The sequence below is a fragment of the Malania oleifera genome, chromosome 11, assembly GCF_029873635.1.
Source record: "Malania oleifera isolate guangnan ecotype guangnan chromosome 11, ASM2987363v1, whole genome shotgun sequence".
Lineage (NCBI taxonomy): Eukaryota > Viridiplantae > Streptophyta > Magnoliopsida > Santalales > Ximeniaceae > Malania > Malania oleifera.
The window spans coordinates 59,895,310-59,921,764 of NC_080427.1; the positions used below are offsets into that span (position 1 = coordinate 59,895,310).

Genomic DNA, 26,455 nt, shown 5'->3' on the forward strand with positions numbered 1-26,455 from the left:
TAAAAAAAATAGCTTAGTATTTAAGATTTTATTACCTCTATCCATAGCATGTTCAAATTTTATGATTTAGCACATAAAATTGATTTTTTTTATTATTTCTTTTTAAAATCACTTTTTGAAGTCCTACTCTTTGTAGAGCACAAGATCTCTACTAATAATTTGTTAGTAGTCGTCAACACCTCTATTAAAGTAACTATTTTTTTTATTTTATTGTTACATCACTTTAGTTAACTAAGAACCTAATAATTATAGGAATATTTTAAAATTTTAAAAATAAGACTAAAAATAATGAGAAAAGAAAAATAGCTTTCAGAACATTAAGAAAACAGTGATATTTCTAGGATAAATCATACTGTACAATTAATGCAATTAATCCAATTTGTTAACAGCTGCACACATAATTTTTTTTAAATTAAAAATTATTAAAAAAAAATAACAATACAATACAATACTTTATAGTATTCCAAAATATTTATTTTTAAGTCAATGACTCGTATAGTTATTTAAACAAATCCAAAATGATTTTTAATCGTCTTTCTAATATTCTAAAGAAAATTATTAATACTCTCAAATTGTATTCCTTTTCAAAAAATATGAAAATAATATTTTATGAGTTTATTTTTATTTTTTCTAAAAACTAGAAAATTGATAAATTCATTTTAAATTTAAATTCTTCTTAAATAGTTCTATACGCGTGTGCTGTATATCATTGGGGTTCGAGCCGTCCCCACATCGGTTAGGCAAAGAAATTCTCGACGCTTAATAAACCCGGAAGAAAGTAAGGGAGCTTTTCTCTGCGGAGACATCCGATAAAATTGGAACGATACAGAGAAGATTAGCATGGCCCCTGCGCAAGGATGACACGCACAAATCGAGAAATGGTCCAAATTTTTTTCCATTTCTCTCCGCCTGGGTTTCCCACGGTTCTGTTCTTCTCTTTTTGCTCATCTTTACTCTGGAAAAGATTAGTGGGTGTCTCTGAATTTTTCCCTCTTCCATTATAATCGAAAATCTGTTGCGATCATTTCTTGTAATTCGCAGGAACTGCATCTTAGTTCTTAGTATTTCCACAAATGCTTTTGGTTAGCGGGTGTCTGAATTCCTATTACTTTTCCATGATAATCCTATTGCTGGGATAATTTGTTACACTAATAAAGAGAAATTCGCGCTGTGCGTATTTTAGTTGTTGATGGTTTTGAATTTCTATCAGTTTCACTATTATGCTTTGTTTGGTTGTTGAGAAAAGCTAAATAAAAAGGTAGGTAGAGTTGTTTTCTAGATTTTTAACTTTCAACCCATAATTCAGGAGAGAGCTTGTCTATGAATTTCTGCTACTTCTCCATGATAGTCCAACTGCTGTGATAATTTCTCGTATTTTTTTTTGGAAATTGCTTCTTATTTGTTAATATCAGAATCTCCGTTTGTGTTTTAGTTGTTGGTGGTTCTTGAATTTCTATGAAGGAGATTAGTGTGCTTTGTTTGGTTGCTCAGAAAAAGGCAAGAGAAATGAAGAGGTAGAGAATGCTGCTTTTACAGAGGAAGTAAGGGAAAAGGACTTTATATGCTCCTCTTCAAATAGAACTTTGTTCCTAGCCATCTAAACCTTCTCGAATGGCAAAGCAATAAATGAAGGGATGTCATTTGGCTGAGAAGGATTACTATAAAGAAATCTTGGAGCTTGGTTTATAAGATGTGCTAATTCAACTGAGAAGGATCCATTGTTCCATGAATGAGTTTGCTGATGCTCTCTCTCTCTCTCTCTCTCTCTCTCTCTCTCTCTCTCTCTCATATGCTTTTTGCATATCTGTGTAATCCAATTGTTGTGATAATTTCTTATATTTTTTGGAAACTGCTTCTTATTTGTGAATAGCAGAATTTTCATTTGTGTTTTAGTTGTTGGAGCCCCAAATATACAGTTTCCAACAGAACAAGCGGATCATCTTTGATTTCTGAGGGTAAAAAATAACCATTCCTTTCTTTTATACGTTTTCCACTTTTCTTCGTATCCAATAAACCAATTAATTTTGTTTATTTATTTTTCTTACACCAAATAAACTTAAGACTATGGGAGAAGACGTATCTTGCATATGATGCAATTGATCAGGTTGGTAAGTTTGAACAATTTATATTGACCTTAATGAAGTCCTTATCGCATGGTTTGGCTCATGGGTCCTTTTGTCCACTTGTGTGGTCTTGCTCACATTTCAACTCATGAGACTCCTTCTAGATTACCATGTAAAGTTTACATTGTGGTTTGGCTTGTCGTTCCCTGTGACAACCAGATGATTCTTCCTAATGGTTTGACTTGTAACGGCCCATTTTTTACTACCTTGGATCCCTTAGTTCACTCTTGATGACCATGCCCAATGGTTGCACTTTTGTGGACCTCTATTGGATTATCATACAATGTTTTTGTCTTGTGCTTCGGCTTGTAGGTCCATTTGTCTACCTGCAATGACCTTGCCTTGTGGTTCAACTTGTGCCTTGTGACAACCCATTATAGATTACTGTGCAATGATCCTATCCCATGGTTCGGCCCTTGCTTCATTTGAGATTGTCACGCAATGCTCCTAACCAGTGATTAGTGTCACGGGCTAAGCTTGTTCAGGGCATTATGCTTGCCTATGACCGCTTATCTCGTGTGTTTGGGATGGGTTTCCATCATGTAAATACTAGTGTAGGGTTATTTTCTAGTATTTCTTTCATTGTAAGCCAAATAAGGCAGTATGACTCCTCGGTCACTTTGATGTTTCCTAGTGCTAGAGTGAGAATGGCCTAGAAAACTCTTTAGGGGAGGGTGAGTGTTCATCAATCATTGTAAAACTCACTAGCAATTGTCAACGTGCTTAGCCTACTTGCCTTCCTCGCTAAGTACAACATGTCAACGGAGGATTTATTAATGAATTACGTTTGCTTCAATATTTACTGCTTGGTTGCCACGGCTTTCACGAATTGATTATTATTTCCGCTGCTATCTGATTGAATGTTAATGAAAGTGTTCCGTGGATGAATGTTGGTAAACAAAAGGCTGGCTAGTTAAGCAAGAGTGCTTTAGCTAGCGCCGCACGGCCCTTCACAACGGTGTGAAAAAGGCGGACCGTGACATTTGGTATCAGAGCCCAAGTCGGTGACACTTGGTGAGAGCCCAAGGTTGAGTTGCTACGTGAATTCGTTTGCCTTCGTTGTTGGGTTTGGAAAGCTTTGGTAAGTGACCATGGCACCAAACAATGCTGAGAGGATCAGCGTGCTGGAAGCACAGGTTGAAGAGTCAACCAACACTATGGCCGCGGAGGTGGCCCAGATGAGAGAATTTGTTGATGAAGTGAGGGGATCACAAAAACATCAAGCAGGTTTGATAGGCGACATGTCAGAGGACTTTCGCCACACTGTGGAAACTTTGCAAGCCCGGATGGCAGATCTGGATGCAAAGGTAAATGTGATGGTTCTTGCTATGGGGAACTCCAACACTCCGGGAGTTAGCAAGACCAAGGTGCCAGAACCCAGGACGTATGGGGGTGCCCGAGATGCCAAGGAGTTAGAGAACTTCTTGTTTGATGTGGAGCAGTACTTTCGCGTTGTGAGGATGGCCTCAGAATAGGCAAAGGTGGATACTGCGACCATGTACTTGGTTGGTGATGCCAAACTGTGGTGGCGTACCAAGTACAGAGAAATTGAAAATGGAAGCTGTGTGATTGATAGTTGGGCAGACTTGAGGAGAGAGCTCAAGGCCCAATTCTTTCCTGAGAACGTTGAGTATAATGCAAGGAGAAAACTGAGAGATCTCAAGCATACGGGTTCAATCAGTGACTATGTGAAACAATTTTCTGCTTTAATGTTGGATATTCAGGATATGTCGGAGAAGGACAAGTTGTTCTATTTTCTAGAGGGGATGAAACCGTGGGCAATAACTGAACTTCATAGACAAAGGGTTCAAGACTTGTCAACTGCACAAGCGGCTGCAGAACGCTTGACAGACTACACTGGTGATGAGACCACTTCGTCCAAACAGTTTGGCGGAGAGGGAAACGGTGGAAAGTCTTTCAAGAATGGCAAACCCAAGAGTGGGGGAGCCGACCCTAATTCATCAACCTCACAGGAAGCTTCGTCGTCTCGAGGGTTTAACACACCCAATGGAAAGGGGAAGAGTAAAATTGAGTATTTCTTGTGTCGAGGTCCTCATAGAGTTTTTGAGTGCCCTCACAAAGCATCACTTAATGCCTTACAGGCTTCTATTGCAGAACAGGCAGTGGAAGACGATGGGGAAGAGGATGACGCCCCGAGGGTGGGTTTAGTGCGGTTAGTGAACGCATTGGAAAAGCAGGCAAAAACACCGAAAGTTACACGAGCAAAAGGGTTAATGTTTGTGGACTTGAGGATAAATGGGAAGAGTACTCGCGCTATGATGGATACGGGAGCTACTCATAATTTTGTTTCGCAGTTGGAAGCAGGAAGACTCAACTTATCCTTAGAGAAGGATACAGGACGCGTGAAAGCAGTTAACTCTGTAGCCCAGCCTACTCTGGGAGTAGCCAAGCAAGTGGTTATAAAGCTTGGAAAGTGGGAAGGTCATGCGAATTTCACAGCGGTGCCATTGGATGACTATCCAGTCATTCTGGGAATGGAGTTCCTAATGGGGACGAGGGCAGTGCTGATGCCTTCGGCTGGTTCCCTGTGTCTGATGGGAGATCACTCGTGCATGGTGCAAGTCGTTGCAATAAAAGGAGACGAAGGGAAGTCCCTTTCAGCCATACAACTCAATGAAGGATTGGGTCAGAGTGAGCAGACACGTCTAGCCACGGTGGTGGTAGATAAAGAAGTAGGCCAAGAGCTGGAGCCTACGACCATCCAAGCGGTGTTGGATGAGGATAAGGAGGTGTTGCCGGATAAGCTGCCTCAAAATTTGCCTTCACGACGGACTGTGGAGCAAGAGATCAAGTTGTTATCAGGAGTGAAACCACCTGCTAAAAGGCCATGTTGGATTGCGCCTAGAAAGATAGTAGAGTTGGGGAAACAACTTGATGAAGTGGAAGCGGGATGTGTTCGCCCTTCCAAAACACCGTTGGGAGCATCGGTGTCGTTTCAGAGGAAACATGAAGAGCATCTACGGAAGGTGTTCGACAGGCTGAAGGGAAACAGTCTGAATTTGAAGAAGGAGAATTTCTCTTTCGCTCGGTGGAGCAACAAATTCCTTGGTCAAGCCGTTGAACAAGGTCGTATCCGGAGGGGTATGGAGAAGGTAAGGATGGTTCAAGAACGGAAGATCCCCACGACAGTGAAGGAGTTGCGTTCCTTTCTTGGCCTTACTGGATGCTGCAGGAAGTTCGTTAAGGGGTATTCGCGGAGAATGACTCCAATGACAGGACTACTGGGGAGGTATTATTGGCCGCACACGCGGGATGATGTGGTTAATTATACCAAAACTTGTCTCACTTGCCAACAAGACAAGGGGGAGCGGAAGAAGTATGGTACTTTCATGGCCGCACCAAAGTACTGTTTGGCAGAGGGGACGACACAATTGTTCCTTGTGACTATTGTGAAACATTGGGGTTTTCCCCAAGTTATTATTTGTGACCAAGATTTAATGTTCACTGACAACTTCTTAACAGAGTTTTTCAGGATATTCAGGTCACACCTTGACATCTCTTCGAGTTATCATCGACAGACAGACGAACAGATGAAGAGATTCAGAGAGCTGCTAGATGAGTACTTGTGCCACTTTGTCAACGACAACCAGAAGAATGGCATGCAACTACTTGATGTGGCTCCACTCTGTGGCAACGCCCAAAGGCGCTCAACTACCAACAAGAGCCCTATTGAGCTTGTTACAGACCAGCTGCTATTGTTACCTCACACAGTGGGCGAGCCGTACAGACGAAAGAGTCCTAAGGCATACATCTTCACCAGTGAAGGGAGACAGAATGCAGACTTTGCCCAAGCCTATCTGGAGAAAGCTTCTAAGCAGATGAAGAAGTGGGCAGATCAACAGAGAAAACCGCAATTTCATGTCAATTGCCTCAAGCCATTCAACGCCAACACCAACGACCTGAGCAAAAGTCAGTCAAATAGTGCAGAGTTGAAGACAGTGCAACCTGACAGACATGATGTTGAAGAGATCCTTGCAGATAGGGGTGAGCAAACGGTCGGTTCGGTTAAATTCGGGTAATTAACCGAATTAACCGAAAAATTCGGTTAATATAAACCATTAACCGAACCGACCGAATTGACGAAATACACCGAACCGACCCGGCCGAATTGCCCATTCGGGTAATTCGGTTAACCGATTTTAACCGAAATTATTTAAAATTAATTGTTAGAAATATAATACAATTATAAATTTTTTTTAAAACCAAATCCAACTTAATTAAATACCTTATTTATTAATTTTATTAATGAAAATAATATTTTACCATAGAACAAAGAATCCAAATAGGTTAATTAAACTCCTTAATGAACTTACATAAGCAAAATTTATATTCATAAATTATATTTAAAATCTAATTAATTAGTAATTCGGTTAATTCGGTTAACCGAAATTTTTTTTACCCTTAACCGAACCGAAACCGATTAACCGAAATTTTGTAGAATTATAACCGAACCGACCGAACCGGGCTTTTTACCCGAACCGAACCGACCAATTTCGGCCGGTTAATTCGGTTAATTCGGTTTTCACCGAATTTTGCTCACCCCTACTTGCAGACAGAAAGTTCCAGTCCTCAAGGAAGAAGCGGCAGAAGTTCCTAGTGAAGTGGAAGTGCCTTGATGATAAAGAAATCAGCTGGATTTCTGCGGAAGATTTGAAGCCATTCGTGGACAAATTTGAAGTGTACCTATCGCCAAAAGTCTACGAGGACGTCGACCGCATAAGTGGGGGAGAATGTCACGGGCTAAGCTTGTTCAGGGCATTATGCTTGCCTATGACCGCTTATCTCGTGTGTTTGGGATGGGTTTCCATCATGTAAATACTAGTGTAGGGTTATTTTCTAGTATTTCTTTCATTGTAAGCCAAATAAGGCAGTATGACTCCTCGGTCACTTTGATATTTCCTAGTGCTAGAGTGAGAATGGCCTAGAAAGCTCTTTAGGGGAGGGTGAGTGTTCATCAATCATTGTAAAACTCACTAGCAATTGTCAACGTGCTTAGCCTACTTGCCTCCCTCGCTAAGTACAACATGTCAACGGAGGATTTATTAATGAATTACGTTTGCTTCAATATTTACTGCTTGGTTGCCACGGCTTTCACGAATTGATTATTATTTCCGCTGCTATCTGATTGAATGTTAATGAAAGTGTTCCGTGGATGAATGTTGGTAAACAAAAGGCTGGCTAGTTAAGCAAGAGTGCTTTAGCTAGCGCCGCACGGCCCTTCACAACGGTGTGAAAAAGGCGGACCGTGACAATTAGGTTCGTAACATGAGACTTGGAATTGTTGTGAAATGTCTTATCTCATAGTTTGACATATTAGATCCATTTGAGTTGTCCTCTAATAGTCTTTAGAATTATGGAGTCTATTTGAGTGAGCATGTGGTGTTATACACATTGGAGTTTGATCCAAGGTGCTGATTTAAGTGATTTTGCAAGTCTTTATTTTTATTTTATTTTATTTTTTTATTACTTCAAAGCTAGTCTATAGTGCAAAAAAAATTTCTAGACCATTAATAGTTTTTCACTTGCTCACTAGACATTTTTTTTCCTTTTTGAAGAAAAAAATGGTGCTTTTCAAGAAGGAAACCATTTTAAAAAAAAAGCAATACGGCGGTGATAGATGATGAGAGATGACATAAGTGAGGGGATGAAGTTCATTGGAAATTTTTGTCATGATTGTGATTTCCTTTATCATCCTTTAGTCTTTAGTAGCGGGGGACAAATTATACTAAGAGAAAGCCTTTTCTACTTTCATCTCGCTATTGAAAGGTTTCTTGTACAATGTCTTTTACAAAACTTAACCAAATAGCAAACTATTGTCCTAGGAAGTGAGCTGGGGTGCTAGGTTACTGCCATTGAAATTCCCGTGAAGGTGTGATGTACGCAATCTTACATCCATGCTTGGAGAGACTATTCCATAATTGACCTTCAGGTATGAATGTAATCTTGTTACTGCTAAGGACCCTAAAAATGTAACACCAATTGTATATCGTGGGAGTTTGGAAGGGCATGATTTATGCCGCTGTCCTCCCTGCTCGAAGTGACTGTTTCCACAATTTGAATATGTTTTCAAATTAGAGGGGAATTGTTCCTATATCTGACTTTACTGGGAGTGGTTGCCTCTCACACTGTATGAGAGTGTGAGGATCTCCTCAATAGAATCTCCCTTCTAGATGAAAAATTCATTACATAGCGCTGCGATGGAAGTTGCTGGATAGACTTTTTATTAGAAATGGTTTTACGAGGTTGAACCATTCCCATTGGAACTTACTCTTTTCTTGTTGTTACCATCTCTTTATTGCTTATCACCATCTTTAGAGTCAAGTGAGTAAGGAATCTAAAGTCATCGTTTTTGAATGGATTTGATTTGGTTCAAGAGCTCAAGTAAGTTTGTGTCTCTTCTAAGAGATTAGACAAAAGACCTATTTGTTGAAACTTGTTCAGAATCTCTTGGGTGAGTGTTGGTTGTGGTCCCATGAAGTTAGACATGGGAGGATTATTTCCTTTGTAGTATGCATCATGTTTATGCTTGTCAGTACATTCAGATACAGACTCCTTTTGATCATAATATTTGTTGGTACTTGAGATGACTCCATGAAAATGTTTACCAATGCTGCAACTTGCAAGTGAGTTCGATCCCATAGATGTCTTTATGGCATTCCACATCATTGACAGGGATCTGAGCTTTATTTTTGTTACAAGTGGTCAATTGATTCGGATGATTGAAGGATGCCCTGTTGCCCCACGCTTTAACTTCTTAACCCTTCATATGGAATACAGGCATGATGTTAAGCCATGTAGTCCACGCACTTTAATGGGCAATTTGATTTTCATCGGGCGTGCCAATGATTGGAAACTAATTGCTGTTTTGGTGCCCGAGAGCAATTGTTTTTGTTCTTTTGGAGTTTTGTTCAATTTTGAACATTGTCTTCATTGTCGCTTGCTGGGTGAGCTCTCAACTTTGGGACTTGTAGTATTTCTAGTTACATATATCGGTTGTCTAGAATATTTAAGGAATATTTTGCAAAAGCTCTTGAAGCTACAATAGTACAATGACTAACAAAGGGAAAAGGAAGATTATGCTTAAGCATTCTAAGAATTTGCCTATGGTAATTTATGATGAAAATAACAAGGATGCCACCCTTTATGCTTATCCTTTGGAGCCAATTTCTATTGTGTAGCTTCCTTTTGCCCTATGCCCTATGGAAAACGGGGATGGTACTAAGGTTGGAGCTCAGGAAAGTGGTGGTCAACACTCGTACTTTTGAGCACCAAATGAGATCTAGTCATATGGACAAGGCAAAAAATATGCGCCCCTAGTTCTTCTTAGCTGGTTGAAGGAATGATAAGATTGATCATTTTATTGTTCATTTTGCATCCCCATTAACTTCTTTTTGTAAAAGAAAGTTTCCCACTTGATTATAGGCTAGAGTGATGATTTGGATATTCAAGCTGAATCTAAAGCTTTGCTTGACAGCTCAGTGGATGCGGTGTATTTGATGCTTCTTTTGTTGAGCAGGTAGAGAGTTGCTATTGACAGCCTTGTGAAAGTAGCTGTGAACGGTTGGATAGACAAGCAAAACATTGTTACCGATTGACGTATGATTGAGTCTAGAGCTCTTGATTTTCTTCAAGTAAGACTACTAATGGTCATGGCTTTCTAGCCTTCTAACTTTAGCATCATCACGATTGGCCATACGGTAGAAGGCAGAAGCAACTACAGGAAGCTACTCAAGACAAACTGGCTCCGCTAATTAAAGATGACTGTGATAGTGCAATGTGCCATAGCGTTGAGGGGATGTGATTGCATAATTTTTGAGAGGAAAAGCATAAATGGTAGACCGACCATAAGATTCTTGGGATTGACAAAGTACAGCTCTAGCACCTCCTTTAATTTTAGCATAAAACTTACATCTTCGAACTTTTTATGGCTTATACTATTCATCCAAGCATCAATTGATAATTTGGTGCTTGAAGTATGGTTGGGGACCATTATGGCTCTTTGAACTTCCAATTTTAGCCACATCTCCATTGGCCATAGGCAGGGGTAAAAGCAACTACAGGAAGCTACTCAAGGCAAACTAACTCTGCTCTAAAAGAATGAGCATAAAGGTTGTATTCGTGCTATCAAAATAAAAAATGACCATAATTGAATTCTTAGAATGCTTAAGAAAAATTTTCCTCTTCCCTTTGTCAGTCATTGTAGTTTTGGGAGCACCCATAGAAGATTCCTTTAACTTTCAGGACCACCAATCTATGTAATGAGAAGTAGTTTCAGTCCCAAAACTAAGAGCTCACAGAGGAATAAACAATGAAAGCTTGTTCAAAATCGAGCACATGTCCTGAAGAACTTAAATAATTGCTTTTGAATAGGTGATTAGTTCTTTGAACTGGCTTGACTTGATAAAAAATTAATTGTCTTTTGAACCGACATGGACTTTATGGCTTAAAAAGATAGTCATATTTTGAACGAAGTGTTAAGTAGATGGGGTGTAGGACAACACCCTGAATAAATCAAGCCAATCAGTCTTTGTGAATAATGTTGCATGCCATAAAATTGTCTACCCAATCAAATGAGCTCACAAGTTGCAACATTAGTAAATCACCTCATGGAGTCATTTCCTTAAAAAAATTGATTCTCAAGGCTTTAAGAAAATTATAATGAGGAATTTGTGTCTGCAAAATACTGATGAACCTAGTGAAGGGTTATTTTCATCAGTTGGCATAGGAGAGGTAGAAGCTCATAAACACTGGCTAGTAAAAGAACTGCAAGTGTGCAAGAGAATTCATGTATGCTTGCTGCTAAAGAAGCAAATTTCAAGGTTTCAAGCCGAGTGTTGCCTAAATCCTTCACTCAAATTATAAAACACATAGCTAGCATGAAGAAAGAAAAAAAGAAAAGCAACAAGATACATCTAGTGTCAGTCATCATATAACATGTCCAAATCGTCAACCACCTTGTGTACTTCGTGAGAACAGTCTAAATCACCCATATAAGACTACAACTTCTAAACGGGTTTCAGTATAACGGGTCTTATTTCTTTTGTGTTACGCAGCATGTAATGAATTTGTCTCAGAATACCAAAATTCATGGAAGGTACAATTATATTCCAAGTGTCCTCCATCCTCTCCCAACAAAGTAAGATATTGGGAAAATTTCCTTATAGTGAAAACATGTACACCAGCTCACTTCCTTGGATTGAATTCATCTATTTGGTTAAGAAGCTTGGTAAAAGGTGTGGTACTAGAAGCCTCTCGATGGTGAAATGGTTGTATAATAGACTTTCCCTTAGCTTAATCTCTCCTCTATGCTGAAGATTGGTTGGATGATAGAGCAAATTTTAGTCATGAGAGGAATTGCCAATAATGGGTTTGCATACAATGAAATTCATCTCCATCTCCTCATTTTGCATTACTCTCAATTCTCATCATCCATCACCATGAAATTAGTTATTTTTGAGATAGTTGCCCCCTTGAAAAGTATTATTTTTTATTTTAAAAGACAATATTTGGAAAGCTCAATCAAGGCTCTCCTCAAGATGAGGCATGCTTAAAAGATTTGAACTTGAAATTGAATGTTAATTCAACTTGATTTATTATCAATAACGTGATCATTAAGGGGGAGCCTTTTAAGGCTTACTCACCTTTTATCTCCTTGTTTGTCATCATAAAAAAGTGAGAGATTGTCGGTGTCACAAGGTTTAGAATCTTGTTTTGATGATAACAAATCAGAGGAACTTAACATGCTTGGTTAAGTGATGATTTAGGACTCAAGTGTTCAAGTTCCAGTGACTCAAAGTAATTCAGATCAAGAACAAGTGCTTGACAAAATCTGTTGAAAAAATCAAACTTAATGCTACAAGATTTTATGAAGTTAAAGACTATCGAAGCTTGAAGTCAAGCTATACATGAAGACTTAGGGAATAGAAGCGTCATAGTTGTTTAAAAGTCTCATGTAAGTACTTCGCATATTTTCAATATAAGTGTTTGAAGCTCTTAGGATTCAATATTGACTTAGAAACCTGATTTTGAAAACCCCGGAAAAAATATTTTTAAAAGTTTCAAATTAATATGCCAAGTATGAAAGCTAAATAGGTTTTGGAAACTAATTTGTCAAAAGCATGTGTTTTGAAATGCCAGGCGATTGATATATTTTATGCTAAATAAATTAACAAACAGAAATAGGCCAAGCGGCTGACAAGTCACGCTTAGGCGACTGATGATTTATATACTGTTATAACTGAACAGACAGATTAGGCACAGATGACTGACCCTTAGGGCACAGGCGACTGACACCCTTTTGTGTTTGAAAAATACGTTGATTTCAAAGGGGTCATGTGATTGACCCATATACACAGTCGACTGATTGTTGTATTTTAACAGCGAGAGAAAGTTTCCTAATTTGATTTCTTTGCCACCGAACTTTGTAAAAACTTGGGGAATACTGCAAGTAAACTTGGGGAACATGAAATATTACTTTTTCTATCTATAAATACATATTAAATCCAAGGATTACACACACCAACAATTACAAGCAATTAGCTATTGATCTAATTCTCATTCTTTCAAAGAGTTCTTGCTGAATATTTCCTGACAAGCTATTGCTGAGTGTTTGCTGAATTAAGGATTGAGGTTCTTGTGCACTAACTGAGAATTTTCAAATCTAAAGAATCCCAGTTATATTTACTTTGAGGTTCATCTCTTTATATTGATTATTTGCTGAAGTATATTGTGCTTTTATGTGCTTTTAACTTGTACAAATCAGCTCTAACTGAGAGTATTCATTGTCCGGCAATAAGTTTGCTATTTTGTGTTGTTTTTTGACGATTTAGGGTTGTTAAATCGTTGGCTAACGAGAAGGGGTATTTTTGTTAGAGAGGGATCTCCACCTGAGAAGGAGAGAGGTTGTAACTTTGCCTAATAAGAAAGTTGGAATCCTCACAGCGGTTGCTTGGGACAAGGATGTAGGCTGCAGGCCGAACCTTGTAAAAAATCCGTTTCTAAGCTCTTCTCCCTATTCTCTTTATTTTTTGCAAGTATATTAACTGCGTGGATGATTTTTATATGTTGCTAAACTTTGGGGAGTGCTGGAATCTTGTTTTGAAAGCATATTTAAATTCAACATACATTAACTTGTTGGTTGGATTGAATATTCTTTGAAGTTCCGATTTTTGAAGATTAAAACAGCAACAAGTTATTTTGAATTGAAAGTTTTCAAAAATACAATATCTGAAAATCATATTTTATTGATAGTAAAGGAATAAAATTTAATTTTTGAAATTGAAATCTGAGTTTTATTTCTAATCTATCCTGATTTGATTTTTGGAAATTAATCAGTTAAAAGATTTGAACTTGAAATTGAATGTTAATTCAACTTGATTAATTATCAATAACATGATCATTAACGGCTGATTACTTGTTGAAAGTAAACGCTGCTGAACGTATATTCAAACAAGGGATTTCTAAATACAAAGTAAGGAAAGAGTTTTTAAATCCCAATTCACCCCCCCTTTTGGGAGAATACCTTGATTGGTAGATCTATTAATATTTTCTGATTTTATACCTATAACTTAGTTTCTATTATGTATAAGTTTATTGTTAAATTGCTAGCTAATAGGTTGAGTTTTGTGCTTCATAATGCTATTTCTAAGGCTCAAAGTGCATTTTTGGGGCATTGGCTGATTGCAGATGCTATTTTGGTTGCTAATAAGGTGGTGGAGGACGTCTAGAGGAGAAAGGAGAAGGGGACTATTTTTAAATTAGACTTTGGAAAAGCTTATGACAAGGTTAGGAAGGATTTCTTAGCTAATATTTTTTTGTTACAGAAGGATTTTAGGAGAGGTGACATTACGAGACAAGGGGTTGCATTTCCATGTTTTATTTTTTGTTACAGTGAGTGGTGAACCTAAATCTTGGTTTAGTCTGTTGAGGGGTGTAAGACGAGGTGTCATGGGCCAAATATTTCACACCTCGTGAAAGGTCATGTAGCACTAGTTATAACACACTAGCTTAACGAGTTAGTAGATGAAAAAGTTCACAACCATTGAATACAAAGTAAGTGGAAGCAGTAAACAATTAGAAGCAAATGAGAGATGCAAGATAAGTTGTAAGGCAATGACAATGAAATTCATTATTCATATCTTCGTAAGCTGCATGTGTTTAGCTAGGGGGCAAGTAAGCTAAGCATATTTGCAGTAGCTAGCGAGCTTCTCAATGATTGATGAAGCTCACCTCCCATCTTTTTATGCGATTCTCGCTCTATCACTATGAAACATCAAAGTGACCGAGGAATCATATACACTATTTTCACTAGGCATTATCCTACTTTAAGTATAAAACCTACACTAGTATTTACTTGATGGGTACTAATCCTATCCACACAAGACAAGTGGTCAAGGGCAAGCATAATGCCCTAACCAAAATTAGATCATGACATTCTCCCCCACTTATGCAGTTGACATACTTGTGGATGCTAAGTACTCTTCAACTTTATCTATGAACAAGGCCCACCTATTCCATGTTAGCATTGTTGGGAGGGCATAATGTATGCAATCTTTCTTTCTAAAATACAAATACTTTATTAGATTTCATGACAAATTCTGTGTTTGTTGTCATGTTTTATCGCTATTGTCACAATGCTCCTGTTGACTTATCTTGCTCCCTGCATCTGCATGTACTTTGTTGGACTGCTGGGGTTCTTTTACCATTTATTTTGGTACACAAGAATGGAATGGGATGAAATAGAATTGATCTTTATAATTTATATATTAGCCATATGGCCCATATCCATTTCACTTCTGATCTATTAATTCCAGCATACCAAACATTGGGTAAGTGTAATTAGTTTGCTGTATAATGTGAATATGACCTATGATTGTCCAGCTGGAGGGAAAATATCAATTTGAGTTCTCTGTTGTTGTTCCCGTATACTTCTCTTAAACATGTTTTGCAACTTGGTGTGAAATTTTTAGATCTTATTTTAATTTGCAAGCCATATAATTCAATCACCTCCTTAACGAATTTCACTATTTCAGTATGGATCGAGATGACTAATGACGTCTAATTGTTTGTTTCTGGTGAATGGCTCCGAGTAATCCATTGGAGCTAAGGACCTGCATGTTGACATTTTGAGGCTGGAATATCTGCTTTTCCTTTTTTTTTTTTTCAACTAACCTACTGCCTTAATTCAAAAAGAAGTTTCTATTGAAACGCTGCAGTTATGTTTTGAATGTTTCCGTAAAAATATTATGTGTTTCTTAATTGCTTTGGTTCTCTCTCAGTCAAATCTGTGCTTAATGATGGACATTGGGGAAGTGAGCCATCAAGAAAATTAGTTGTTGAAGAGTTTTGGAAGAAGTTCATAAAGAAAAATGTGACAGAGCATGAAGATGCTGCTGCTGCTGCTGCTGCTGATGATGATGGATTTTCAAGTAACTGCAATTTCTGAGAGTTGTCCTTTGCTTTTTTTTTTTTGCGAGTATTTGTATTCCTTAGTAGTAGGGTAAATTCCTTACTTTGCTTTGTTACTGTATGCGGTGCCTACTTTTCCTTTGTAATCATCTTAAGTCAAAACTAAATGTATCATTTTGATGCTTGTAGTGGTGATCCCAAATGACTCTGTTGTGAAAGATTTCCTGTTTTCCTCGATACATGAGTATTTGAGATCTGGGTTGAGTCAACAATGCGGTGTATGCACATTCGAAATGGATTTCAATTCAATCAATAATATAATTTTTGAATTTGAGCTCAATTCGATTAAACTTCAATCCCACATGCTATGATTGTATTGGGATGTGTGTGTGTGTGCGTGCGTGTGTGTTTTTTTTTTCTTTTTTTTGATTCGACAGCTGAGTACCTCTTGATCATAATTGCACGTTATGCAAAGCAGATGGCAAACCTTGGTCATCCGGTGCTCTAACTTTAGATTGCCATGGTCCAACCTTCATCTGAAGTTGGACATCTTGAAAAACAGATGAGTGGTAGAAAATATGGAACCTCAGTAAACATCTATACGCAACTTCACATTCTTGTTTATCTCTTGTCAATGCAGCTAATTCCATTCTTCATCTAACAACGGGTACCTTTGGCGTCTCCAATTCTAAGTGTGTCCTTTTGAAGCTCTCATCATCTTGCAGAGTGGGTTATGGGGCCAGCACCGAGAGTTGTCTTAGGGTTAAGGTCCAGTCATATTAATACTGTTGTAGTACTTTGATAATCTCTCTCTCTCTCTCTCTCTCTCTCTCTCTCTCTCTCTCTCTCTCTCTCTCTCTCTCTCTCAGTGTGGTCTCTTTCAAATGAAGAAACTAATGCATGATTTATGTTTATAACTCACTCATAATTATATCCCTCTCCTAATTCTCCTAAGACCAAAATAATTTATCTTTTCAATTTCCATAATATATTTCCCTACTTAATTATCCTAAGCTACAATTCTGCAGTTTATAAATAGATATTGGGCTCAAGAAGTTTTTATTTTATTATTTAGAATTACATATGATTAAAAAATTATGACGTATTGAAAGAAAATAAGGAAGATCCTATCAAAATTGTTAATAGAGTGACAAACACTTAATAGTTTGCATAGCATAATGTTATGAAAGAAATTAATTTTCATACGTTCTTAAAAAAAATAAATACTTCAACTTTATACAAAAATAATACAGCTACAATGAAACTATGAAATAAAAGTCACTTATCCCTAATCAAGAATTAATTTCGTAATTTTGAAGTCAAAATTCTTACAAAGGGTAAATTACAATTAAGTTCACAAATATTTCATATGCTAAATGATTTTCTCAAAGTTGAATTTTTATAATGTCAACAAGTGATTTTTTTGGTTTGATTAGGTTCCATAAAGATATCAATCTTAACAAATTAAGTTTTTAAATTTGCAAATATTATGTGCAATAGTGACATCTTATTTAATTTTTCTTTAATTACTTTTATTAATTAAATAAAGTTAATTCAATTATGATTAAGCATTATTTAAATATAATTATTAATTTATTAGATGATTTCAAAATAATAATGATAATGAATAAAGTTAATACTTCCATAAGTAATAGAATGAATTTTTTTTTGGTTTGAAATTACAGAATTAGAAAGTTATAACTGATTGAAAGAAAATAAAGGAGATCTTATCAATTTTTTTGGTAGAGCGACAAATAGTCAATAGTCTCTTATGTAAGAAATTAATTTTTATATTCTCCTAAAAAAAAAAAACACTTGAACTTTGCACAAAAAGAATACAAAAACAATGTAATAAAAGTCACTTACCCCTATTTAATAATTAATTTTTCAATTTTAAAGTTAAAATTCTTTCAAAAGTTAAATTACAATTGAATTGAATGATTTGGTCAAAGTTGAATTTTAATTATATCTAATATTCACATTATCATTTTATTCTTAATTTTAATTTAAAAGTATATTATTATGATAGTAGGTTGACAAAATAATAAAAAACAATAAATTTTATTTCTTAGTTTTATGGAAATAGCGTAAAGCTAACATAAAATGAAAAAAAGCAGCGTGAGCAAATGTGTTGTCATAATTTTTTTCTTCACTAACGAAAAAATAAAAAATAAATAGACTCAAAGAATAACAATCCTCGCAAAACTATGGACCTCATTTTTCGATTATATTAGGAATCCTAATTCAAAAGTTGAAGGAATCACCAACAATAACTTTTGGTCTTGGCCTAAAAGATTATCAAGTAAAGTAAAAGACTTTAAGGATTCTTTCACTGTTTTTCTAAATTCTAATCAAGAAGGTGAAATCAGTTGGAGCCTAACAGCTTCTAAAGTTTTTTTTTTTCTTCCCATAAGCTTATGAATATATAAAAGAAAAGAAGAATTTCATTCCCTAGTCCAAATTTATCTGAAATAAATTTAGTATACTAAAGCATTCTTTTGTACCTTGATTGACAATGTTGAATAGATTAAACACTTGGATAAAGTTCTTGCTTGGGGAAGAAGTGCAAGTCCAAGCTGCGAAATTCGTGACAACTTAGTTGAGACAAGAAATTATCTATTTTTTATTGTAGTATGCTAAAGTAGATTTATCCAATTCGTGACAAACATTTCACGTGCTAAATGATTTTGTCAAAGTTGAATTTTAGAATGCTAACAATTAATTTTTTGTTTTATTTTGTTGCTACATCACTTTAGTTAACTAAAGAAACTAATAATTATAGGAATATTTTAAAATTTTAAAAATAAGACTAAAACTAATGAGAAAAAGAAAAATAGCTTTCATAACATTAAGGAAATAGTGATATTTCTAGGATAAATCATTCTGTATAATTAATGCAATTAATCAAATTTGTTAACAACTAACTACACACATATTTTTTTTTAAATTAAAAATTATTTAAAAAAAAAATAACAATACAATACTTTACAGTATTTCAAAATGTTTATTTTTAAGTGAATGACTCTTATTGTTATTTAAACAAATTCAAAATGATTTTTAATTGTCTTTCGAATATTTTAGAGAAAATTATTAAAACTCGCAAATTGTATTTCTTTTCAAAAAAATAACAAACACATCAAAATAAGAATAAATATGAAAATAATGCTTTGGATATTTCTTTTAAGAACTAGAAAATTGATAAATTCATTTTAAATTTTCTTGGGGTTCGAGCCGTCCCACATCGATTGGGCGAAGAAGTTCTCGATGCTTAATAAACCCGGAAGAAAGCGAAGGAGCTGGTCTCTTCGGAGACATCCGATAAAATTGGAACGATACAGAGAAGATTAGCATGGCCCTGCGCAAGGATGACACGCACAAATCGAGAAATGGTCCAAATTTTTTTCCGTTTCTCTCCGCCCGGGCTTCCGACGGTTCTGTTCTTCACTTTTTGCTCATCTTTACTCTGGAAAAGGGTAGCGGGTGTCTATGAATTTTTCACTCTTCCATTATAATCGAAACTCTGTTGCCATCATTTCTTGTAATTCGCAGGAACTGCTTCTTAGTTCTTAGAATTTCCACAAATGCTTCTGGTTAGTGGGTGTCTGAATTCCTATTACTTTTCCATGATAATCCAATTGCTGGGATAATTTGTTATACTAATAAAGACAAATTCGCGCTGTGCGTATTTTAGTTGTTGATGGTTTTGAATTTCTATCAGTTTCACTATTATGCTTTGTTTGGTTGCTGAGAAAAGCCAAATAAAAAGGTAGGCAGAGTTGGTTTTTAGATTTTTAACTTCCCACCCATAATTCAGGAGAGAGCGTGTCTATGAATTTCTGCTACTTCTCCATGATAGTCCAACCACTGTGATAATTTCTCGTATTTTTTTTTTTTGGAAATTGCTTCTTATTTGTTAATAGCAGAATCTCCGTTTGTGTTTTAGTTGTTGGTGGTTCTTGAATTTCTACGAAGGAGATTAGTGTGCTTTGTTTGGTTGCTCAGAAAAAGGCAAGAGAAATGAAGAGGTAGAGAATGCTGCTTTTACAGAGGAAGTAAGGAAAAAGGACTTTATATGCTCCTCTTCAAATAGAACTTTGTTCCTAGCCATCTAAACCTTCTCGAATGGCAAAGCAATAAATGAAGGGATGTCATTTCGCTGAGAAGGATTACTATAAAGAAATCTTGGAGCTTGGTTCATAAGATGTGCTAATTCAACTGAGAAGGATCCATTATTCCATGAATGAGTTTGCTGATGCTCTCTCTCTCTCTCTCTCTCTCTCTCTCCCTCATATGCTTTTTGCATATCTGTGTAATCCAATTGTTGTGATAATTTCTTATATTTTTTGGAAACTGCTTCTTATTTGTGAATAACAGAATCTTCATTTGTGTTTTAGTTGTTGCAGCCCCAACTATATAGTTTCCAACAGAACAAGTGGATCATCTTTGATTTCTGAGAGTAAAGTTAAAGTTATTGTATCTTAGGCGCATACAAACATAGTAGTCTAGCACAACACCCAGTCATTTTTTTCTTCCACATGCTATGGTTCTAAAAGTTGCAACAGTAACACAAATTTTTCTAAAAAATATCCATTCCCTTCTTTTATACGTTTTCCCCTTTTCTTCCTATCCAATGAACCAAATAATTTTGTATATTTTTTTTCTTACACCAAATAAACTTAAGACTATGAGAGAAGACGTATCTTGCATATGATGCAATTGATCAGGTTGGTAAGTTTGAACAATTTATATTGACCTTAATGAAGTCCTTATCCCATGGTTTGGCTCATGGGTCCTTTTGTCCACTTGTGTGGTCTTGCTCACATTTCAACTCATGAGACTCCTTCTAGATTACCATGTAAAGTTTACCTTGTGGTTTGGCTCGTCGTTCCCTGTGACAACCAGATTATTCTTCCTAATGGTTTGACTTGTAACGGCCCATTTTTTACTACCTTGGATCCCTTAGTCCACTCTTGATGATCATGCCCAATGGTTGCACTTTTGTGGACCTCTATTGGATTATCATATAATGTTCTTGTCTTGTGCTTCGGCTTGTAGTTCCATTTGTCTACCTGCAATGACCTTGCCTTGTGGTTCAACTTGTGCCTTGTGACAACCCATTATAGATTATTGTGCATTGGTCCTATCCCATGGTTCGGCTTGTGCTTCATTTGAGATTGTCACGCAATGCTCCTACCCATTGATTAGGTTCATAGCATGAGACTTGGAATTGTTGTGCAATGATCCTATCCCATGGTTTGGCTTGTGCTTCATTTGAGATTGTCACGCAATGCTCCTACCCAGTGATTAGGTTCATAACATGAGACTTGGAATTGTTGTGAAATGTCTTATCTCATAGTTTGACATATTAGACCCATTTGAGTTGTCTTCTTATAGTCTTTAGAATTATGGAGTTTGTTTGAGTGAGCATGTGGTGTTCTACGCATTGGAGTTCGATCCAAGGTGCTGATTTAATTGATTTTGCAAATCTTTATTTCTATTTCTATTTTATTTTATTTTTTTATTACTTGAAAGCTAGTCTATATTTTAAAAAAAATTTCTTGACCATTAATAGTTTTTCACTTGCTCACTAGACATTTTTTTCGTTTTTGAAGAAAAAAAATGGTGCTTTTCAAGAAGGAAACCATTTAAAAAAAAAAAGGCAATACGGTGGTGATAGATGATGAGAGATGACATAAGTGAGGAGATGAATTTCAATGGAAATTTTTTTCGTGATTGTGATTTGCTTTATCATCCTTTAGTCTTTAGTAGTGGGGGACAAATTATACTAAGAGAAAGCCTCTTCTACTGTCATCTTGCCATTGAAAGGTTTCTTGTACAATGCCTTTTACCAAACTTCTTAACCAAATAGCAAACTATTGTCCAAGGTAGTGAGCTGGGGTGCTTGTATTTCAAACTAAGGTTACTGCCATTGAAATTCCCATGAAGGTGTGATGTACGCAATCTTACATCCATGCTTGGAGAGACTATTCCATAATTGACCTTCAGGTATGAATGTAATCTTGTTACTGTTAAGGACCCTAAAAATGTAACACCAATTGTATATCGTGGGAGTTTGGAAGGGCATGATTTATGCCGCTGTCCTCCCTGCTTGAAGTGACTGTTTCCACAATTTGAATATGTTTTCAAATTAGAGGGGAATTGTTCCTACATCTGACTTTACTGGGAGTGGTTGCCTCACACTGTATGAGAGTGTTGAGGATCTCCTCAATAGAATCTCCCTTCCAGATGAAAAATTCATTACATGGCGCTGCGATGGAAGTTGCTGGATAGACTTTTTATTAGAAATGGTTTTACGAGGTTGAACCATTCGCATTGTAACTTACTCTTTTCTAGTTGTTACCATCTCTTTATTGCTTATCACCATCTTTAGAGTCAAGTGAGCAAGGAATCTAAAGTCATCGTTTTTGAATGGATTTGATTTGGTTCAAGACCTCAAGTAAGTTTGCGTCTCTTCTAAGAGATTAGAAAAAAGACCTATTTGTTGAAACTTGTTCAGAATCTCTTGGGTGAGTGTTGGCTGTGGTCCCACGAAGTACACTAGGCACTTCATTATTTGGATGTGCTAGATGATAAATGATGTTAGATGCACCTTAGAATATTTCGTTTGTTCTTTCTGTGTGCTTTTGTACTTCCAATGAAAGATCTCGAACCTTCAAGGTTGCTTCTTTGATGGTGAGCAGTGAGCCTACATGATTTTCCTCTTGTAGTTCCAATACTGGCTAGTATATGTAATGGCCTGAACAATACTTTTGCCTCATCTGCGCTACACTTATGAGGAGGATCATTTCCTTTGTAGTATGCATCATGTTTATGCTTGTCAGTACTTTCAGATACAGACTCCTTTTGATCATAATATTTGTTGGTATTTGAGATGACTCCATGAGGTTTGTTTACCAATGCTGCAACTTGCAAGTGAGTTCGATCCCATAGATGTCTTTATGGCATTCCACATCATTGACAAGGATCTGAGCTAGATTTTTGTTACAAGTGGTCAATTGATTCCGATGATTGAAGGATGCCCTGTTGTCCCACGCTTTAACTTCTTAACCCTTCATATGGAATACAGGCATGATGTTAAGCCATGTAGTCCACGCACTTTAATGGGCAATTTGATTTTCATCGGGCGGGCCAATGATTGGAAACTAATTGCTGTTTTGGTACCCGAGAGCAATTATTTTTGTTCTTTTGGAGTTTTGTTCAATTTTGAACATTGTTTTCATTGTCGCTTGCTGGGTGAGCTCTCGACTTTGGGACTTGTAGTATTTCTAGTTACATATATTGGTTGTCTAGAATATTTAAGAAATATTTTGCAAAAGCTCTTGAAGCTACAATAGTACAATGACTAACAAAGGGAAAAGGAAGATTATGCTTAAGCATTCTAAGAATTTGCCTATGGTAATTTCTAATGAAAAAACAAGGATGCCACCCTTTATGCTTATCCTTTGGAGCCAATTTCTATTGTGTAGCTTCCTTTTGCCCTACCCCCTATGGAAAACGGGGATGGTACTAAGGTTGGAGCTCAGGAAAGTGGTGGTCAACACTCGTACTTTTGAGCACCAAATGAGATCTAGTCATATGGACAAGGCAAAAAATATGCGCCCCTAGTTCTTCTTAGCTGGTTGAGGGAATGATAAGATTGATCATTTTATTGTTCATTTTGCATCCCCATTATCTTCTTTTTGTAAAAGAAAGTTTCCCACTTGATTATAGGCTAGAGTGATGATTTAGATATTCAAGCTGAACCTAAAGCTTTGCTTGACAGCCCAGTGGATGTGGTGTATTTGATGCTTCTTTTCTTGAGCAAGTAGAGAGTTGCTATTGACAGCCTTATGAAAGTAGCTGCAAACGGTTGGATAGACGAGCAAAACATTGTCACTGATTGGCGTATGATTGAGTCTAGAGCTCTTGATTTTCTTCAAGTAAGACTACTAATGGTCATGGCTTTCTAGCCTTCTAACTTTAGCATCATCACCATTGGCCATACGGTAGAAGGCAGAAGCAACTACAGGAAACTACTCAAGACAAGCTGGCTCCGCTATTTAAAGATGACTGTGATGGTGCAATGTGCCATAGCGTCCAGAGGATGTGATTGCATAATTTTTGAGAGGAAAAGCTTAAATGGTAGACCGACCATAAGATTCTTGGGATTGACAAAGTACAGCTCTAGCACCTCCTTTAATTGTAGCATAAAACTTACATCTTCGAACTTTTTATGGCTTATACCATTCATCCAAGCATCAATTGATAATTTCGTGCTTGAAGTATGGTTGCGGACCATTATGGCTCTCTGAACTTCCAATTTTAGCACCATCTCCATTGGCCATAGGCAGGGGTAAAAGCAACTGCAGGAAGCTACTCAAGGCAAACTAACTCTGCTCTAAAAGAATGAGCATAAAGGTTGTATCCGTGCTATTGACATAAAAAAAGACCATAATCGAATTCTTAGAATGCTTAAGAAAAATTTTCCTCTTCCCTTTGTCAGTCATTGTAGTTTTGGGAGCACCCATAGAAGATTCCTTAAACTTTCAGGACCACCAATCTATGTAATGAGAAGTAGTTTCAGTCCCAAAACTAAGAGGTCACAGAGGAATAAACAATGAAAGCTTGTTTAAAATCGAGCACATGTCCTGAAGAACTTAAATAATTGCTTTTGAATCGGTGATTAGTTCTTTAAACTTCCGTGACTTGATAAAAGTTTAATTGTCTTTTGAACCGACATGGACTTTATGGCCTAAAAAGATAGTCATATTTTGAACAAGTGTTAAAGTAGATGCACCCTCAATAAATCAAGCCAATCGGTCTTTGTGAATGACGTTGCATGCCATAAAATTGTCTACCCAATCGAATGAGCTCACAAGTTGCAACATTAGTAAATCACCTCATGGAGTCATTTCCTTAAAAAAATTGATTATCGAAGCTTTAAGAAAATTATAATGAGGAATTTGTGTCTACAAAATACTGATGAACCTAGTGAAGGTTTATTTTCATCAGTTGGCATAGGAGAGGTAGAAGCTCACAAACACTGGCTAGTAGAAGAACTGCAAGTGTGCAAGAGAATTCATGCATGCTTGCTGCTAAAGAAGCAAATTTCAAGGTTTCAAGCCGAGTGTTGACTAAATCCTTCACTCAAATTATAAAACACATAGCTAGCATGAGAAAAAAGAAAAAAAAGGAAAGCAACAAGATACATCTAGTGTCAGTCATCATATAACATGTCCAAATCGTCAAGCACCTTGTGTACTTCGTGAGAACAGTCTAAATCACCCATATAAGACTACAGCTTCTAAACGGTTAAGAAGCTTGGTAAAAGGTGTGGTACTAGAAGCCTCTCGATGGTGAGATGGTTGTATACTAGGCTTTCCCTTAGCATAATCTCTCCTCTATGCTGAAGATTGGTTGGATGATAGAGCAAATTTTAGTCATGAGTGGAATTGCCAATAATGGGTTTGCATATAATGAACTTCATCTCCATCGCCTCATTTTGCATTACTCTCAATTCTCATCATCCACCACCATGAAATTAGTTATTTTTGAGATAGTTGCCCCCTTGAAAAGTATTATTTTTTAGTTTAAAAGACAATATTTAGAAAGCTCAAACAAGGCTCTCCTCAAGATGAGGCATGCTTAAAACACCTTAAGGCTTATTCTAAAGTGCCAAATCCCCTACGAGGGCCAACATAATGTACTTTGAGTCTAGCCCATTTATGCAAGAGGCAGCTTTTGCACCTTTTTAGTTGAGGTTTATTCATTTTTCACTAGGTGAATTTTAAGTTATATTTGGTTTGAAAATCTTAGGAACATGTTTATATTGAAAGGAATGTTCTAATATGAGTTGATTTTCTAAAATTTTTAAAAATATATAATTTATTTACATATTTTTATCCAAAAAAACAGTTCTCAAGAGGCTTATGCTTTAATGCCTTAAGGTTTACTCCTCGTCTCATAACGGTTAAAACGCCTTGTTTTTTGCCTTCACCTTTTAAAACATTGATCTGTATGTTAATTTCTTCACACAAGTACAATCCAATCTCCTTTTTGTTTGTAGTTGGATAATCCAAAACAAGATAAGTGTCCAAATATCTAATTTGAAATAAAAGGGTGAAATTGTATTCCAAAAAAAATTATTTTTATTAAAATTAGAATATGGTACAAAATCTTGATCTACGTGTTCTTCACAAAAGGACAAGTCCTCTTATTTGATCTCCTTGAAAGCTTCAATCGAGGGCCAATGACTTGATCTCTTATGAAGATATTGTACTACAACAATGGTTTGACGATTATAAAGAAAGAGTTGTAAGAATGATCCTCATGGGAGGTTGGCTAGATCATGAAAAATAAAAGGTTTGATCTATAAACAGAGCAGTACCATCAATTGGATTTGAACAGGATAGGTGTGCACAAGCTTTAGGGCATCAAAGAAGACTTACCTTAATAATGTGTCCTTTGAATGTTTGTGTGGTCTCCTTTTGTTCTCCCACAAAAGAGAAGAGTTCTTTACATAATGAAGGGCCTAGAATTTTAAAATCATAGGAAATCAAGTAGTGTTGACACATGTCCACTATCTTGGGCGTGGCACATGTCAACATGTGTCAACAATCATAAGACTCTTTTCATGCTTGCATCCATTAGTGCTTCATTGCCTCCCCTGATTGTTTCTTTAGGGGCTTTTGAAGGCTGAATATGTCAAAGCTCCATTGCTTCCACCGATATTTGTTTTTAGTTTTTGAAAGCCTCACGTATTTAATAAATTCTCAAGATCAAGCCGAACATACAATGAGAAGTTACCCTACATTACTCGCATTAAGTTGAAATGTTCACTTAGACTTATATAAGTGAGAGATATAATTTGGGGTGAATTTTAATTGTATAGATCTTATAACTTT

At 36.5% G+C, this 26,455-nt stretch overlaps 2 long non-coding RNA genes and 2 other non-coding genes across 4 annotated transcripts; all 4 read left to right on the plus strand.

Moving 5' to 3' along the window:
* Positions 1–763: 763 nt before the first annotated feature.
* LOC131168238 (uncharacterized) lies at positions 764–1,889 on the plus strand. The gene is made up of 2 exons (XR_009140269.1): positions 764–923; positions 1,492–1,889. It is a non-coding gene; the product is annotated as an uncharacterized LOC131168238 (long non-coding RNA).
* LOC131143593 (U6 spliceosomal RNA) lies at positions 791–893 on the plus strand. Its single transcript, XR_009133578.1, has one exon. It is a non-coding gene; the product is annotated as a U6 spliceosomal RNA (small nuclear RNA).
* A 16,897-nt stretch (positions 1,890–18,786) lies between the features above and the next one.
* On the plus strand, positions 18,787–19,944 carry LOC131168237 (uncharacterized). Its single transcript, XR_009140268.1, has 2 exons — positions 18,787–19,317; positions 19,495–19,944. It is a non-coding gene; the product is annotated as an uncharacterized LOC131168237 (long non-coding RNA).
* LOC131143604 (U6 spliceosomal RNA) lies at positions 18,851–18,952 on the plus strand. Its single transcript, XR_009133589.1, has one exon. It is a non-coding gene; the product is annotated as a U6 spliceosomal RNA (small nuclear RNA).
* Positions 19,945–26,455: the final 6,511 nt, after the last annotated feature.